Source organism: Hemicordylus capensis, chromosome 1 (genome assembly GCF_027244095.1).
Source record: "Hemicordylus capensis ecotype Gifberg chromosome 1, rHemCap1.1.pri, whole genome shotgun sequence".
In the NCBI taxonomy this organism is placed as follows: domain Eukaryota; kingdom Metazoa; phylum Chordata; class Lepidosauria; order Squamata; family Cordylidae; genus Hemicordylus; species Hemicordylus capensis.
This window is the reverse complement of record NC_069657.1, coordinates 174,227,395-174,245,090: the sequence shown is the minus strand read 5'-3', so window position 1 is coordinate 174,245,090 and position 17,696 is coordinate 174,227,395. Positions and strand designations below refer to the sequence as shown.

General features: G+C 42.9%; 1 protein-coding gene across 7 annotated transcripts in view; it reads left to right on the top strand.

The window, feature by feature from the left end:
- The window catches only part of LRP1B (LDL receptor related protein 1B), a 1,420,219-nt gene that overhangs the window by 437,239 nt on the left and 965,284 nt on the right, over positions 1 to 17,696 (top strand). The window lies entirely within an intron of this gene.

Below are 17,696 nucleotides of genomic sequence, written 5' to 3'. Positions count from 1 at the left end.
GCTCTTGCCTCCTGACGTTTTACCAACATATTCTCCACTTCCAGAGCAGTTGTTAGGTGAACCTGCCCTATGCTAAATAGGTTCATCAACAGGGAAGATGTTCATTTAGTCCTTCCAGTTGCCAGGTTTCTGGCATTAGTAGCAACTGACATGTTAAAATGTTGCCTTAGCATATAAACATGTTTACAGTGTTGAAGAGATTTCAAGTTTTGCAATATAGTGGTAGCTGTTAGATGTCTATATTCTGAAAACAGCCTATACAGTACAGATGTTCATATATACTGTATAAGAATCTTTATATCTGACAGTATCTATCCAACAAGGGATCCAATTTGTCCTGTATTAATTTAAGCATAACTCTAGAACAGCTGAATTAAATTGAAGCCCTATTGCTTTTCTTGAAAGAGTGAAAACTCTAAAAAGAGTCTAGTGATTTTTCTTTAGCTCTACTGGCAGAGTAAGTATTTCATGTTATCTGAAGCTATGCTTTCTAGTTTTGTCCACCTTGATGGACTGTCCTACAAGATATCAAATGTTGACTTCAAATTGCATTTGAGATGCTGCAGATTCAAAAGAGCAGGTTGAAGTAACTTTTGACTCAATATTTTGAACTGGAGGAAAAATATGTGTGTGTTAAAAACTAAATTCATTCAGAGTACTTAGATGCAGAGTTCTAAAATCCATGAACTTCAAATGTAAGAAACATTTTAATATCTAAATATTCCCCTTGAAGCAAATTGCTTTTCGATTTTGAAGCTGCTTGAACGTCAGTACAGGAATGATGAAAGGACAAACCAAACGTGGAAAAAGATGCTTTTTAAAAAAATGACCAGCATTTGTGTAATGGTGGTGGTGTACAATTTACCTTGAAATATGCAGATGTTCTAAACTCACAGGAAGTTCTGGAAAACTTTAAAATCTATTTTTTCAATAAATCTTTCTGTGTATGTGCATGTGTGTGCATCAAATGGCTTTGCCCTTTTGTCATTTTTCCCCACTGCATTTTTTTGCTGTGTAGTGTAGTGCAGTCCACCTTCTGCTCACCGAATTTCAGTAGAACAGAAAGAAAAAGGCCAGGATAATTAGATTCCATAGTTCTTTAAATTTCTTGAAGTACTTGGGACTGGAAAAGGTACCTTCATTTTCTGTTTTAATCCATATGGTCCAAGACTAGCAGATGCTTAAAAGGATTTATATAAATTGTGACTCATACCATTTGCTGGATTTTTCCTGGCATTTCCCACCTCAATTTGTCAAAATATTTTATAAATGCCTGTTCATTTATAGGATTAACAAACAAAACCTACATTTAGAAAGTCTGTCATAAATGACTGCATGCAGTCTGCCTGGCTTTCCTGCCAAAGGCTGTTCATGCTTAAATTAACCACCTGATGCTGTTACGCTTGTTGTTCATAAGTGTCAGCTGCACATGAAAGAAGTCAAGGGTTTTCCCCATCAGTCCCTTCAAGATTGGCCCTGAAAATACTGGCTGTTCACACGCACATGCAAAACCAGGCTAAGGGAGCCCAGCCTGGTTTTGCACACGCATGTGAACCGCCGGAATCAGGCCTGATCCCAGTGGCTAAATGACAGCAAAGCTGCCTAAGTAGCCTCCTTTTGAAATGAGGTTAAGGGAACGAGTACTCCTTTAACCTCATTTTTTTGATCGTGTGTCAGTGGCACACTCAGGGGCCTGGTGCATTATAGGAGCTCCAGGGGGTGGGGCAATGCATCCCGGCCCCCTGGCCCCCGGAGCTGCAGAGGAAGCCACTGCTCATCTGGGCGGGCAATCTGCCCACCCAGGAAAAGAAAGTAGATCGTCCGCAGGGAAGATAGGCTAAACTCACCTTCCTTGCAGACTGCCCTTGCAGATTGCTCACTGGTCGTGAGAAGAGCTCCTAAAAGTTATTGACTAAAGTTTACACTTGCCTACATTCTAGATCTCATCAAGCTGGTAAACCTATTTCTAGCCTGGGACTCATAAAATTGGAGGTGGAAGTGGATCTCATATGATTGATTATTGTCCCTTATAAGAAATTAGCTTGATTTCTAGAACACTAGATGTGAGGAAGAAGGGTACTAGCCTAGAGTTTCCCTTGACACCTAGAGGCTGTTCACACTTGCGTGCAAAGCTGGGCTAAGGGAGTCCAGCCTGGTTTTGCATGCACATGTGTACCGCTGGGATTGGGCTATCCCAGCAGCACCACAGTGGCAAACCTGCCTATGAAGCTTCCCTTTAAAACGAGGTTAAGGGAATGAGCGCTCTCTTTGCCTCATTTTTACGACCGTCGGTCATCCGTGACTGCAAGCAGCCGTGGCTAGCAAACTCAGGGAGCGGAAGGGTGATCTCCATAATGCACCGCGCATCACGTGGTGCATTATTGGAACACCAGGGGGCAGGGCGACACAGGGTGATGTGTCCTGGCGCCCTGACCCTCCCAGCTGCCGGCAGCAGCCGGTGCTCATCCGGGCAGGTGATCCGCCCACCCAGGGAAGGAGGAATGATTGCAGGGAGGTAAGCTCTTTATGTCTTCCTCTCCGCAAACCCTGAAGCCCTTTCTCACTGCTTGTGAGAAAGCGCCCCTAGTTTTCTATGTGTATGGAATTGCTGCTACTGTTGTTTTTAACTCTGTCATAGGAAAAGGGAGTATGCACCAGTGCTGGGGTGGCTTCTAAATGACTATTACCCTCCAACCTGGGGCAGTTGCCCCATGAATGGCTGCCTCCTTGTGGTTAGGGGAGGTGGGAATTCCAAAGTGGAATTCCAATATTTCCAGTCCACACAGCCTTATTGTATATTAAAATAGTAAAAGAATAGGTTTTCCTGTCTCCCTAAAACTGAATTGGTTATATGTCATGTGTTTAGTGGCAGGACTGTCATTTTTAACCCCCATTAGAATTAACTGGAAGGAGCCCCCGCACTGGCTGATTTGCCCCCGGCCCCACACCCTGCCAGGTTCCCTTAGGACAGCCCTGTTTACTGTTAAATATAAGCTTAAGAACAAATTAAAGTGTGCACCAAAAGCAACCTTATTGAAGTTCTCAGTAGAACCAGCACTTTTCAGCTTCAGATGTCTTCTGTGCTACAAATCTGTGAAGCATCATGATGCCAGTTGAAAACAAATTATAAATTAGACTACTGGAGACTATTTGCTTTGGGCCATGAGTTAGCAGGGCAGTTTCCTGACTAGACTTGACTTGCTGAAAATAAGCATGAGCTTGACTTTTAAAACAAATACCAGGCACCAGTGTAAACTTCTATGACTCCAAGCAGGCATCAAAACTTCATAGAACATTTAAACATTGTGTACTTATTGCCACTTGTACAGTTCACTGCAAAATAAATATATAATGTGTTTCATTACCTCTGGTGCTCTGTAAAAGTTGACTAAGAACCATAGAAACTTGTATGGATTAAGGTGTAATATTAATAATGTAATGATATTTATTCCCAAACGGAGGCAGATGTAATCCAATTCATTTCTATCCATTGATTATACTACGAATAAGATTGATGTCATTGGCATGTCCTTCTATTTAAGTGAGTCAATGAATAAATAAGGAGAGTGGTGGGCTGAAAACAGATACAGGTTTTTAGAAAAGCTTGTGTGGCACAGAAGGTTGAAAAGATATATTTTCTTCCATTTTCAGTTCACTGAATTTGAAATGTGACATAGAAACTCTTCAGATTGAATAGAACAATAGGAGTAGTAGTTGCACAACAAATGGCACAGATATGTACTGAGAGAACCTAACAAGACCATTAGCTGCTGTGCAAGAGCTGGAGGCACAGGTATTGTCCCATCTCCACCCCACATTATCACACATTGAGGCTCTTCTCACGATCCATGAAAAGAGCCCCGCAGATGAGCAGCAGTCTGCTCTGGGTGACTGCAGCGGCCGCCTACACGACTGCTGGCTCCGTCACAGAGCCAGTGGGGACGGGAATTCGGTGGCCACACAGCCCCTGAAAGCTCCAGCATGCCCTGCGCAAGTGCGCAGGGCATGCTGGAGAGACCCCCATGGTGGGAGGCTGCTTTTGAGCCTCCCTGTTGGGGGTCTCCTCATAAGTAGCCACGGCTACTCACGATTAAAAAAACCGGGTTTGCAGAGTGCTCACTCCGCAAACCTGGTTTAAGGGGAGGGTTACTGTAGCGGGTGACCACAGGCTCACAGCTGAGCCCGGAGGCTCACACGATGGGAGAAAATTGGGCTAGCCTCTGCTAGCCTGATTTTCTCCCATCGTGTGAATAGCCTCATTATTTTGTTATATATAATACAGGGGCTTTAGACTAGAGAATTCTGCAGTCTAACTGTATAAGAACTGCACTGAAAATAGCTAGATAGGCTGCAGATTTTCTTCTCATAGTCTAACTATCATTGCAAAGGCAATTCCAGATTAACCAATGATGTGATGATTGTCACTGTTCTTACTACCACTGTTTTATGTTTAGGGTTCTTCTCATATTTTAGAGTTCAGAATTGATTAGCCTTGTTTCTTAAGCACTAATTACCAAAGTACCCTTTCCTTAAGAACTAGTGCATTAGAAAAGTCTGGATTTTGTATAGAGAACCATGTGTTCTCTGCACAAGGTTGCTTAAGCTTCCAATTCCTTCAGTTCATTTATGTCTCCCCCCCCCCCAATAATACTGATATACTGTACATATGTGGATTAATAAAATAGTTTTTTTTAAAGCTAATTTGTGGTTTGGACCCAGACTTTACCCGCTTCACCACTTTGGCCCCCTTGAAAAGTCACTTTTGTGGGACAGGAAACTCTCAGGAATAGCATAGAGGGGCTGCAAGAGAGAGGAATCCAAAGAAAGTGAGTGTATAAGAAGATCTCTACTTATAGTAGAGTTGGAAAGAGTTTCCGTCTTCAACTTGGTGATACCCTTCTCTTCCTACAGGTCCCCATACCCTGTTCCTAGTATAGATGATTGTTTGATCTTCGGGAACAGCTTTTCAGGGGGATCAGGAAGCTTCACTAGGCAACTGGGGCCAGGAAAGATACACAACCATTGCTCTGCTAGCACACATCTTAATCCAACCCACTTTAACTGCACATACAGTTGAAAGAAGACAGTCTTTATTTTATCAGTTTAAAAAAAGGTGGGTACATGATCACATGAATGAAACACCTCACAAAAATAACCTTGAGGAGATAATACATACAATCACATCTAGGTCTGAGGAGTCCTCAGCAAAGCACCCTCTGGAAATTTAATTCTCTGTGGGTGTTTGTATGGCTGTTTGGCCTCTCTTCTCCCCCCACTTCTACCATTGCTCAAAAGACAGTAGTTAACACTCTAACTAGTGAAGCACATGCATTAGGAAGCTCAACAGGGTGAAGATGAAGGCCCACAAGCAACTCTCCCAGGCCCCCTCTGCACACAACGTTGTGCCAGAGGCAAAATTTCCCAGGTCTTACATCATCCCAGAAGTAGTCCATAAGCAACATGTTGCTGAAGGTCTTTCAGAGCACTTCCCAAGCACAAGCACAAGTTTTCCTAGCTGGCACAACAGCAAAACTCCTGTTGCATGTGGAGCAGGACTGGGGAAGTTGTGCACATACCTCTGTTGTGTGTTTTAGGATGTCAGCCACTGTTTTGTCATGGGTGGAGCACGTGTTGCTGGCCTCTGAAGTAAGACCTCTGTTTGTGGATAGGAAAGAGAGGAGGATTTGGCGGTGACGTTGCCTTTTAAAACAATGTGTTAAACTGTAAAAGTTAATTTAATTTTAATTTGTTGCTTTTTATTTTTATTTTTTTGATTTTTTAATTTTAATTGTCCACCCCCACAATTGGGGTAGGACTTTAATCCTTTCCCTTGCTGAGGTCCTGCTATTTAAATATGAAAAATAACCATGCATGTCCCAATCAGGCAATCAGTATAATAGCTAGCTTGGCCCTCAATTCTGTGGTAATATTGCTACATGCTCCAATTGCAGAATTAATTTTAGTAATTCTCCAGGGGTTGGTTTAGATGTCTCCACCACATGCAATAAGGGCCATGAGCACACGTGTCCTGCTTCTCTTTCATAGGAACATAGGTAGCTGCCATATACCAAGTCAGACCATTGGTCCATCTAGCTCAGTTATTGTCTATCCAGACTGGCAGTGACTTCTCCAAGACTGCAGGCTGGAGTCTCTCTCAGTGCTATCTGGAGATGCCAGGGAGGGAACTTTGAACCTTCTGAATGCAAGCATACAGGTGCTTTTCCCAGAATGGCCTCATCCCCTAAGGGGAATATCTTATAATGCTCCCATGTAGTCTCCCATTCAGATGCAAACCAGGGTAGACCTGCTTAGCAATAGAGACAATTCATGCTTGCTGCCTGGCATGCTGTTCTGTAATTTCATAATTGATTGATGCAATCTGTTCCTCATGCACAATTTAAATAGTTAAAAGAATGTCAGAAATGGGAGCAGAATGTGCACACTCACACCTCTTATCACATATTGGCAAGGCTAGCTTGGATACCTCTAGTCAAAAATTTAGGAGCAATTATTATTTCTTGTTTACGCAGTCAGACAGGTATTATTGACTGGTTTGTTTTATCCAGACATCAAGTCCTTCCCAAGGACCTGGGATGGCTGAATTTTATTGTCAATGTTGTTGCTGTTGTTATAGATATCGTCGCAGAATATAGGCTGTTCCCAGTAAAGCTGCTTTTTCTAATTGGCTGATGGTGATTTCTGTGGCCCCTGTGGTGTTGAGGTGCTCTTCAAGGTCTTTTGGAGCTGTACCCAGGGCGCCAATTACCACTGGGATTATTTTGGTCTTTTTCTGCTACAGCCTATCAATTTCAATTTGTAGATCTTTGTATTTGGTGATTTTTTCTATTTCTTTTTCTTCTATTCTGCTATCATCATCATCATCATCATCATCATCATCATTATCATCAATTCGATTTCTATACCACCCCTATGCATAGGGCCTGAATGGATTCCAGGCCCTAGTGAAGCCATGAAACAATAAAAGAATGGAATGGAAGAATTCCTCCTACTCCAGTTCCTGCATCACTAAAAGCAAGCTACCTACAGTGCCATTATATTCAGTTGTTGCACTTCCTGGTTTCCCCTGGAACTCTAGATAATATTGTTCCCCAATGTTTGTTCTCCTCCACAAAACCTAATACAGGGAATTGTTTGTTTGTTATGAATTGTGGGCAGTTTGTTTTAAGATATTTAAACCTCCCCAGCCCAACAGAAACCTGCATTCCTAAGAGGATAATGAAGCTATTCCCACGACCAGGAGAGATCGGGCTAAGGAAGCCTAGCCCGATCTCTCCTGGTCGTCTGCTGCCACAGGAGCCATGCGGCTCCCGGCAGCAAACTACCAAAATACCTCCTACCCTTAAATGAGGTTAGCTCCACTAACCCCATTTAGTTGATCATGTGCTGCCGCAGCATGAGTCTGCACCATGGCAATACATGAGGAGACCCCTGCTGGGAGGCTAGAACAAGCCTCCTGGCCATGGGGGCCTCTCCAGAATGCCCCATGTGCTCACATGGGGCATCCTGGAACTTCCAGGGACCAGCTTGCCCCCAATCCCTGCAGCCCCTGTGGGCGGTGTGGGCAGCCGATCCAGTTGACCAGAGATGGCTCCCTGCCCGTGTGCGGGGAGAGCGGGCTAAGTCCGTTTTCCCATCACTAACCCTAATGGTGCTCCACACCAATTGTGTGAAGTGCCTCATTCTGTAGTTCTTTGCTCTGGAAAGCATCTCTACCTTTATACTACATTGCTTTCATTTTGTTTTGATAAGCCGCCCCATTTCAGTGATATAAAAGATACATTGGCAGACTGTTTCTAGATAAATTGACCATTTCATTTATCACAAGCATTTTTCACACACACAAAAACATTTATCACCGTGTTTACAGCAGAAAGGCTTGATAGTATGCACTTTTATTATGCATGATTTGTATGTTTGTTATGGAGGTGAAAAATAAAATAACATAAAGGCTTCTGACATTGCTTTGCATGCAGAGCCAAAGCACCATGCACTAAATACCCTAATGCGGACAAGAAGCCACTTACATATTTGACATGCATTTCTAGCACAGACCCATTCAAGTGGCACAAGAGTATTATGAGTGGAGAGGTAAAACAGCATTCTGTCCTGTTATTTCACCTGACACCTCTCCTGTGGTCTTCTGGCTTCTCAGAACTTTCTGTTTGCACTATTCATTCTAGAAGGGACATTTTCACACTCAGAATCACCTGCTCAACAAGTGTGTCAGTTTTTTTAATTGAATCTGTGGAAAACTGATGAAGTTACGAGAAGCAGAAGCTGAAAAGCAGGCATGAAACCTCAATACCACAGTATTGAGTCTTTTCCTCCGTATCTTTATAATGCGATTTTCTGCATCCAAATAGGGAAGCCTAGACTGACTCAATTTCTTGGGGAAAGGTCTCTTTAGATGGTGTGTCTTCCATATAATTCTCTTTGGTGGATTTGTTGAAGTAAATATATTTTGAATTTCTATAAATTAAGAAAATAGATGGTATGGTAATGTGAAAATTGCATGATGTGCTCAGAATGTTCATGAGGAGAAAAGAGGAGGAGGAAGGGAATGAGTTGGCAGAAAATGGGGGGGGGAACATTCTCTCCTATTGTTGTCTTTAGCCCCTAATTAGTGCTTTAACACTAATCCCCAGCTTTTGCTATTGTCACCAGCCTACACAGATAGTGGATTGGAGTATGGAGGACCTAGCTAGATTGTGTTTTCTTGGTTATGATTTTGTAGGCCAATACAATATCTCAGACTAGATATCAGATCATGCCCTGATGATGTGAACATCATGGGTCATTGAATTTCCTCATTTTTTGGAGCTCCTCAGTTTTTCCCACATCCATAACTATCACTATAAACCAAAGGTTTTTTCCCCTTTTAATTGAATCAGTGACTTTAGTACATGATTATGAATTTAAGTTGTGACAAAGGGAGGGTAAACCTTTCTTTTGTTGGTGAAGGCGACATACGGGAATTGAAGTGAATACACCAAGACAGATACCCTTTGAGTTGCCAAACCTTTCAACATGCTTAAAAACAATTCTTTATGTATCCTTTTCATTATTTTGATCTTTGGTTTAAGATCAGTGTATTTGAAAACTATTGGCCCCAGATGCATCATTCTCTGAGGTACCACGACATAGGACCCACTTTTCAGGAACTTAGCACCAACAAAAGGGGACAATTTGTCCTTTTGCTGCCACAGAGCGACCCAACTCTACCCACTGTGTATGCCACTGATTACCAAAATGTGTACCATATCACAGATGATTGTCTGGGTTTAAAGGTTCCATTAAAATTAAGCCACCATGTTCCACATACCACTATTCTTTTTCAGAGTAGGGAGGCTCCATACAATATTGATCCTCCTTCTGAGCAATGACAGCCTTCTGAGAGAAGTATACCATGACTCCCTGCCCTACAACCTGCCCTACAGCTGGGGCAATCCCAGAAGTATTATTTTCAAGAAAGCATGGTCTTGTCCATGAATCTTGACTAAGAGTGAAAATAGATAACGAGATGACAGAAGGAAAGATTAATGGGGCTACTCTGCAGTTGGGAGCAGAATGCTTGGCATTGTTCTGGGAGCTAATGGAGGATCATGTATATTGTTCTGTGCTCCCCACTTCCTTGAACAGTGAGGCATTTCAGGGACAACACTATCTGGGTTTGACTTTCTTTGGAGGAGAGATCATTGGAGACTGAAGGTGTCATTTTAATACTTTACAAAAATAGATTCTGAGCATCAGATGGACGTAAACAGAATATGCTCTTATTGGGCAGGTGGTTTCCAGCCTTCCGTTTGTCTCTGTCTCCCTCAGAAGCTGTAGCTTCTTTTCACACACCTTACTTCACCTTAGCTTATGGGGCATCTTAAGTGTTGCCCTTAGGGGTCCACATCTGAGGCCCCCACCTTGGGGTCTACGTCTGAGGCCCTGTTCTCATGGGGGACCCCATCAGTACTCCTGCCACCTGCCAGTGCCAGTAATCTCCCTTCTTTGATTGGACAGCCAAAGCTTAGGAATCCATCAGCAGGTGAGGTATGTGTGTGTGTGTGTGTGTGTGTGTGTGTGTGTGTGTGTGTGTGTGTGTAGAAGAAGGAGCAGACTTGTTTTCTATTGTTCCTGAGGGCAGGACTAAAACTAATGGGTTGAAATGACCAGGAAGCAAGTGCCCTGTCCCCACCCCCGCATTAGGTCCAGGGTCTAAAATTGCCCAACTCTACCCCGGGCATCTTCCAAGCTATGTGGGTTTATCACATTCCAGACATCCGAGAGCCAACTCTGTATATCTACCAGCCAATAAATCCCATTAAGGAGCATATAGTGGCCATTAAGACCACAGTGACAAAGCCTCCTAGACGATTAACCAGGAATCTCCCTTATAGAAGAAATGGCTGATCAGCATTCATAAGGATTTGAGTGTAAGAGTTTGACTGCAATTCCACTTTGAATCTAGAAAAAATCAATAGTACTCCTTATACAGTTTGCTTTGGTAAACACTGATGTGTGCATAGTAGCAGCTGCCAGTGTTGTTGTTCTAGTGTTCTTTCCAAGATATGATACAGCCGCCCACCTGCCCTGTGTCATGCAAACTGCTTTCTTTTAAAGCTGGGAAGGAAAGTGGATCTCAGAAGGAAAAGCAGAGTCCTTGCTACAGCTTTCCTTCACCAGCTCCAGAGAAAATCTACTGCTGTGGGGAAGATAAGGTTCTGGGAGCTAATTGAGAATTACACCTTTTTGTTGGTGCAAAGTCTCTAGCTCCTCACTTGTCTACCATTTGGACGTTTTATCTGCAGTGGCAAAGCTTGAGCTGCATCAGCTGAAATGGCATCTTAAGATCAGGCTGCTCAAGTCACAGGAGTGCTTAAATCAAGACAGAACATTGACTTTTAATATCCATATCTCTTCCCTTTCAAAACTAGAATTATTAGGAAAAGTTCTGCATAGGAGAATGCTAAATGAGGCAGCAGTTTATGATGATGATTTGTAAAAAAAAAAGGGGGGGGGGGTTAAGGATGAAGCATCTTTAGTGAGTCCTTGCTTGCTGCTCCTAGCTGCCTGTAACTACTGTTTTTGATAAACTATTTATTTTTCTAAAGAAAAAGAATAAAAGAGAATGGGAAGTAGCCTGCTGAAATTCAGTATTGTTGAGTGTCTTTATAAGGAAATCATATGCAAATGGCTACAAAATTAAAGGTTTGAAATGCAAGGTAATAAATGGAATGCCATAATTGTCTGTCATTTACCATTAAAGCAGAAATTTTTTTTTTCAAGAAGAAAGTAGTTGAATAACTCCCTTAGTAATGAAATAGATTGCTTCTCAAGGTCACAGTAACTTTTTTCAAGTACACAAAGAAAATAAGACCATTTTGTCTCCTTGAGAAATGTTGTCTCATCATGTGCTTTTATAAAGTAGCGTACCGAGTAGCCAGCCATTCCTTGTGAGCTCAGAAGCCCCAATTCACCCACAAAACTTTCCACTTAAGGGCTTTTTCACTCAGTGGGAAAGGGGGTATTTCTGGCTGCTAATTGGATCCATATTAATTAGAGTGAAGTGAATAAGGAATCCTAATTGTGTACAGTATAGCTCTCTGTCTGTGCAATAGATGTCAGAGTCAATTGTGGACTGCTTTATAGTGGGCCTACAGACCAAATCATTTATTACAGTATTCTCTGCAGTCTTGGATATCCATCCATCTTCATTCTCAAGAGTGAAGGTAGTAGAAGTGCACAAGGGGCAGGCTGTAAACCAAGGGTATAAAATGGCACCCTAGAAAAAGCTAAAGATACTAAAGTTCCTACTTTTATGGAAGATAGCTAAGTCTTCATATATGGATGAGTAAAAGAAGACATGTGTATCTAAAGACTGATCAATGGATTTTCCAAAACCTTTGGTATGTAGTAGTAGTAGTATGTTTATTGCGGTCACAGACCAGATTAACAAACAATAACAATTAATAGCATTAATAAGAAAATTCAAGAATTTCAAAAGTTTACAAAATCACAAACTGTTCAGATTACTAATACAGTCTTTAAACCTTTGGTATGTGTATTATATGTACCACAATAGGTTATAAGAGAGAACAATGAAACAGACACCTCTGGCAGAATGAACTCCATTATTGTTATTGTTAAAGAGGATGTAGGGAGGAAGAGATGCTTGGCTCAAGAGTTTCTTCCTTTTATCAAATGAAATCAAGAATTTGTATAAAGTATTTACATGATGTAAAAATACAAGATTGAAGCTGAGATCATGATCAAATTAACAAATCTCATAGAGGTTTTTTTAAAAAATGTCTTCCCACGTAAGACTCAAAGAAACCAGTTTATGTAAATATAGAAGATTCACTACAAAATGTAGTCTTTTTTTAACCCAATCATAAATCTGACTATGCTCACAGCTTCATTCAATAAGTATAAAGTTAATAACTCATAGCTAAGATTGATATACTTGGGTTGTCCTTAAAAAAATAAATAAATCTGGACACCATTTTTACTACAAAGCAACAAACCTGTATTTGCCACCATGTGCCTTGGCCAGTAGTTGCACATGTTTTGTGTACCACATCTGTGTTTCATATATGATGTGCCCTTCATTTGAGTTTTTAGGAAATAATGAATTCCAGACTCATTTACTCAATAGTACTACTTAGGAGTTATTCTAAAAGACTACATAATTTCAATAGGACTTCCCCACCTAATGGCGCAGCGGGGAAATGACTTGATAAGCAAGCCAGAGGTTGCCGGTTCGAATCCCCACTGATATGTTTCCCAGACTATGGGAAACGCCTATATCGGGAGCAGGGATATAGGAAGATGCTGAAAGGCATCATCTCATGCTGCGTGGGAAATGGCAATAGTAAACCCCTCCTGTATTCTAACAAAGACAACCACAGGACTCTGTGGTTGCCAAGAGTCGACACCGATTCAGCAGCGTACTTTATCAGCCAAAGAGTGGAAATATAGCTCCAGACAGTCTTTTGAATGTGTCCTTTGTACCATTGGAAGACTCACCGCTAGAGAGAACAAACAATCTCAGCTAGTTGGCTGCTTTTATGCTTTGACATTACTATATTTTGCAGTGTGTACTAGGCTTGTCTTCAGTGCGATGAGAGTGGAATAATACACAGTGTATGTTAGAGTTGTACTGTGAGCTCCCCCCCCCCCCCGTGGTTGTAACTGTGACAACATTTTTTTGACAGGTTGTGCACCTTCTAAGTCAGGATTAAAAAAGCTTTATGTCCCAGCAGGCAACAAAGCCAATTTGCACATTTTCATTAATATGATAGGGAAGTGTGACAAATGACACTTGAATTGTGATGTGTGAAACTGTCTGTCTCTCCCTCTTTGGTGAAGACTTGAGGCTCCTGAGGTGACCAAGAGCCCTGAGTATTGTCAAATCCAGTTTTCTTTTAAAAAGAAGGGGGGGGGGAAAGGGTTGGGGGGGGGAGAGAAAGGAATGAGGCTTTCAAAATTATATTTTTAATTGCTGCAGCCAAAGTTTCAAACTTCTTTGCCATAAAAGAATGAACTAACAGTATTTTGAGCAGGCTCATAAGTTACTTCCATCCTGTTCACACGTTCAAAAAGTACAGGTTGTTTGTGTATATAGGGAAAGAGTTGGATCATGGGGGCAAGTCCTGCCCCTAACCTAAATATATACATTTAGAGGGAAAAGAGCCATATGTGTGTACATATGTATGCTCTTCTGCATGATTGGGAACCTTTAAAAAGGAGGAGTTCCAATTGCACTGCGTGTTGTTTGTGTGATGATTTGTTCACATCTTTAAAATTATTATTATTTTTACATTTATATGCCGATCTTCCTCCAAGGAGCCCAGAGCAGTGTACTACATACTTGAGTTTCTCTTTCACAACAACCCTGTGAAGAAGGTTAGGCTGAGAGAGAAGTGACTGGCCCAGAGTCACCCAGCTAGTTTCATGGCTGAATGGAGATTTGAACCCGGGTCTCCCCGGTCCTAGTCCAGCACTCTAACCACTACGCCACGCTGGCTCTCTAAAATCAGCCTGTATTTGTTGGGGATCAGATTTGCCACGGCAATGGCACTCCTTCCCTTCACTCATTATCAAGTGAACTTCAGAAAAAGCAGAAAAATCTTACTTGACCTGGTCATTTCTGCTTCTTCTTGCCATAAGTACTCTTATTTGTGTTGTGTTTCTATAAAGCCTTTTTATAGTCGCTTCCCTCATACAAACAAAGAAAACTTAAATAGATTTAACAAAATATGTATTCAGCAACAACTTCATTTTCTCCTTCTCCTTTCCCTCCCTTTTCCTTTCTGACTCCACCCCCCCCCCCACACACACACACCCTGTACAGGACCCTCACTGGGACAAACTCTTGAAGCTTTATTTTAAACCATGAAGCTTATCCATGCGATTGCTCAAAACTGGGCCGCAGGAGCCCAGCCCGGATTTAAGCAATCGTGAGAACCACCTGGCTCACCTAAAAGCCCCTACCCCTAAAAACGTGGTTAACGGAGTGAGCACTCCATTAACCTTGTTCGTTTGATCGTGTGTCAACCGTGGCTGCCTGCAGCCATGGCCGACACACTCAGGGTGGTGGGGAGAGGGGAGGAGGGACCCCTTCTTGGGGTTTGGGGGGGGGGGAGAGTGCCGCACAGCACTCCTCATCCCCCTTGCCCCGGAGCTCCAAACAGAGCCACGGCTGGGTGCAGGAGCCACATTGGCCGCCCAGCAACGAGCAACTGCTCATTAGTTAACTAATTAGACTGCTCATTAGCTGCTAAGCCCACTTTCCCTGCAAAACCCCCCATCTGGCACTTCACATTCATTGTGTGAAGCACCTCCATATGTCACAGCAGCTGACCTCTTTAAAGTTTGAACTTTGGTTTGTCCCTATGGGGCATAAAGTAAATGTGGGTCTGAATGTGGAGTGGAGGGGCAAGTGGGGAGGGTAGATATTCCTTCCACTGTTGTCTCCACACAATCTGTCTCTTGAGCTCCCTTTTTCTCACAGTTAGGCTCTCTCTGGGGCGGGAAAAACAGCACCTGGGACTTTTACACACAGCAGGCTTTACCATGAGCTTACCAGGAGGCTTTACCTCGAACTCAAAATTGTCCCCCAAAACCGACACAAATAGTGATTTTTTAAACGCCAGATTTAAATCGGTCTACTATTGGTCTAATTTGTGAGTGAACTGCTCCCCGATAACCTGCAGGGACATCAGGGTAAATCTAGCCAATATTTGAATGCACCCCCTCCATTCCGGAAGAGATGCGAGTTAAAGGGCTTTAAAAGTCCAGTGTGAAAAACTCCCTGGTGGGGAAAAGCTGTGAGGAGGAGAGCAATGGGTGAGGAGTTTTAGTACCCCCACTCACACACCCCTTTTGTTCTTAAACTCAGATTCCTATTTTATGTGTGGCAGACAACCCCCCTGCCCCCGTCCTGCTTCCTATTCTGTTTAAAATGGTAGAGACCCACACGTAATCATCCACATCTTCGATTCTCAGTGGATGCAAACTGCTCATGTCAGTTGCATTCAAGGCTCAACCAACACTCTAGTGATATCCTCTAAACAAGCTAAGATGCAGTGGTATTTTATGAAGTTTTACAATCTGTTCTTGTACTGTTTTGCTCTATAATGAAGATTTATCATCAGACCAATGATGATCTGTTTCTGGTATTTTTTATAATAATAAAACCATCTTCCTGCATGTGGTGTATCTATGGTGGTGTTATCTAATTGAACCCAGAGAAGTGCAGATGGAAATCCCCACGCAACAGGGATTTCCTGCTGCTCCAGAACTTTCCCAGCTCTTGCTCCTGCTGCAGTTCCCCAGTCCCCACTCCTGGATCAGGAGATCTTTAGAATGGTGTTTGAGGCACAGGGGCTGCAACAGGATGGAGGACTGGAGGGCAATACACACTGTCTTGCTCCGGTGGAAATGCTTTCCACATGTGCAAAGGACCCTCTTTTATAACTATATCTAGATTTATAGAGAGCATGCTAGCCCAAAGGTGTTTCCTCATATTTTAGTAATATTCTTCTTTTCTAGTTTTGAACATTTCATATAAATTGACATAGTTACTAAAATGAGACTATTGTCAATATGCCAATGGCATGTGTAATCTGCAACATGCTGTGGCTCTGTTGTGCATCCGCTGAAGCCAACATGTCACCAACATGCCACCATCTTAATATAATCAGAGGCACTAGGTCTGTGCCTTATATCTAGCTGTATGTAGCTACTCAAGACCTTGGTATCAGGAACTTTAGTCTGCATTTAAGCATAGCAGTGACAGAGCAGCAGCCTACCCCACTCATCAATCTCTAATGGTACTACATTAGCAATTCTACATCTGTCAGCAAATTTCACTCAGTTGCTATTAAAATGCAAGAGAGGTCTACAGAAGGGAGCCAGCCCAGCTGTACTTTGTTCATCTATGCTTTAACAAGCTAAAAACTTCTACAGCTGTTTAACTTGAGTAAAGAGGATAGGGACATGCATAGCTCAGGGAGGGCATCAGGGTGTGATCAGGTCATATACAGGCCTGAAGGCCCAAGGCCTATCCGTATGAGCCCTGAATCCCCGGTCCTTAAGATGAATGCCCACTGCTGTCTAATAAGCCTACTAATTGGTGGCTGTAGCACATCTGAGCATGCCCACGTGCATTCGACAATCCCTGGCGTGCTTCAGAGCTGCTTGGACTGCCCAGGAAGATGCGGAGCTGCCAAAGTGAAGGACAGCAGCAGTAACCCCTTCTGTGCCATGTGGTGATCACCTGGATTGTGTCCTAGACCACTAGATTACCCCAGCTGGGAGAAGGACAGGCAGGCACACAAGTTGGCTGCCCACGACTAAATGGACTGGTGGGTGTGCAGTCAGCCAGCCCTGCCTAAATCCCAAGAGTTAGAATAGGCAAATCTACAGACCCTGGGACATCCTGGACAGAACTTTCTACATGTTGTGCCCAGGCTGGAAAGATGTACATCCTGGGAGGGGAGGGCAGGGAGCAACTGTTACCTGCTGTTGGCTACTGTGAGATAAATAATTCGCAGGAAGCAAGGAGATGTCATCTCCCTCGGGGACCCATTGCTGTCCAACCAAGTTAGCAGGGAGGAGTATGTCTACTCATAGCCAAAGGTATTTGACTGTGGGATCCATGGAGAGTGGAAGGGATGCTAGAGCAACTGTGTCTGGCTTTTGCTCTTGCACAGGTGTCAATGGTGGACATGCAGGTAACCAGGAAAGGTGAGAGGCACAGGTACACACAACCAATGGGCCTTGGCTTGAAGTTTCCCAAGAACAGCCACCCTATTTGGGATCCTAGATGAGCAATGCTGATTTTGCCCTGGGATAGCACTTAGATTCCTGGTATTACACTAGTTCACACAATCACACCAGCAGTTGAACTATCACCACGATAACGCTGTGGTTTAAGTATCATTAAAACACGATTCCTATGAACATGATAACCCACCATTAAGAAACTTGCTTTGCTTTTTAAAAGAATATGTGGGGGGGGGGTGTTCCTAAGGGCTTGCTGGGCCACGTACACAACCTATCCTCTGAGACAAAGAAGGCCCAGCCCCTTCCCATCATCCCAAATTCTAATCTTCCACCATTATAATGAAGAAGAAATGGGAAGACATAATTACAACTTGTATCTGAATCTGTGCTGCAAC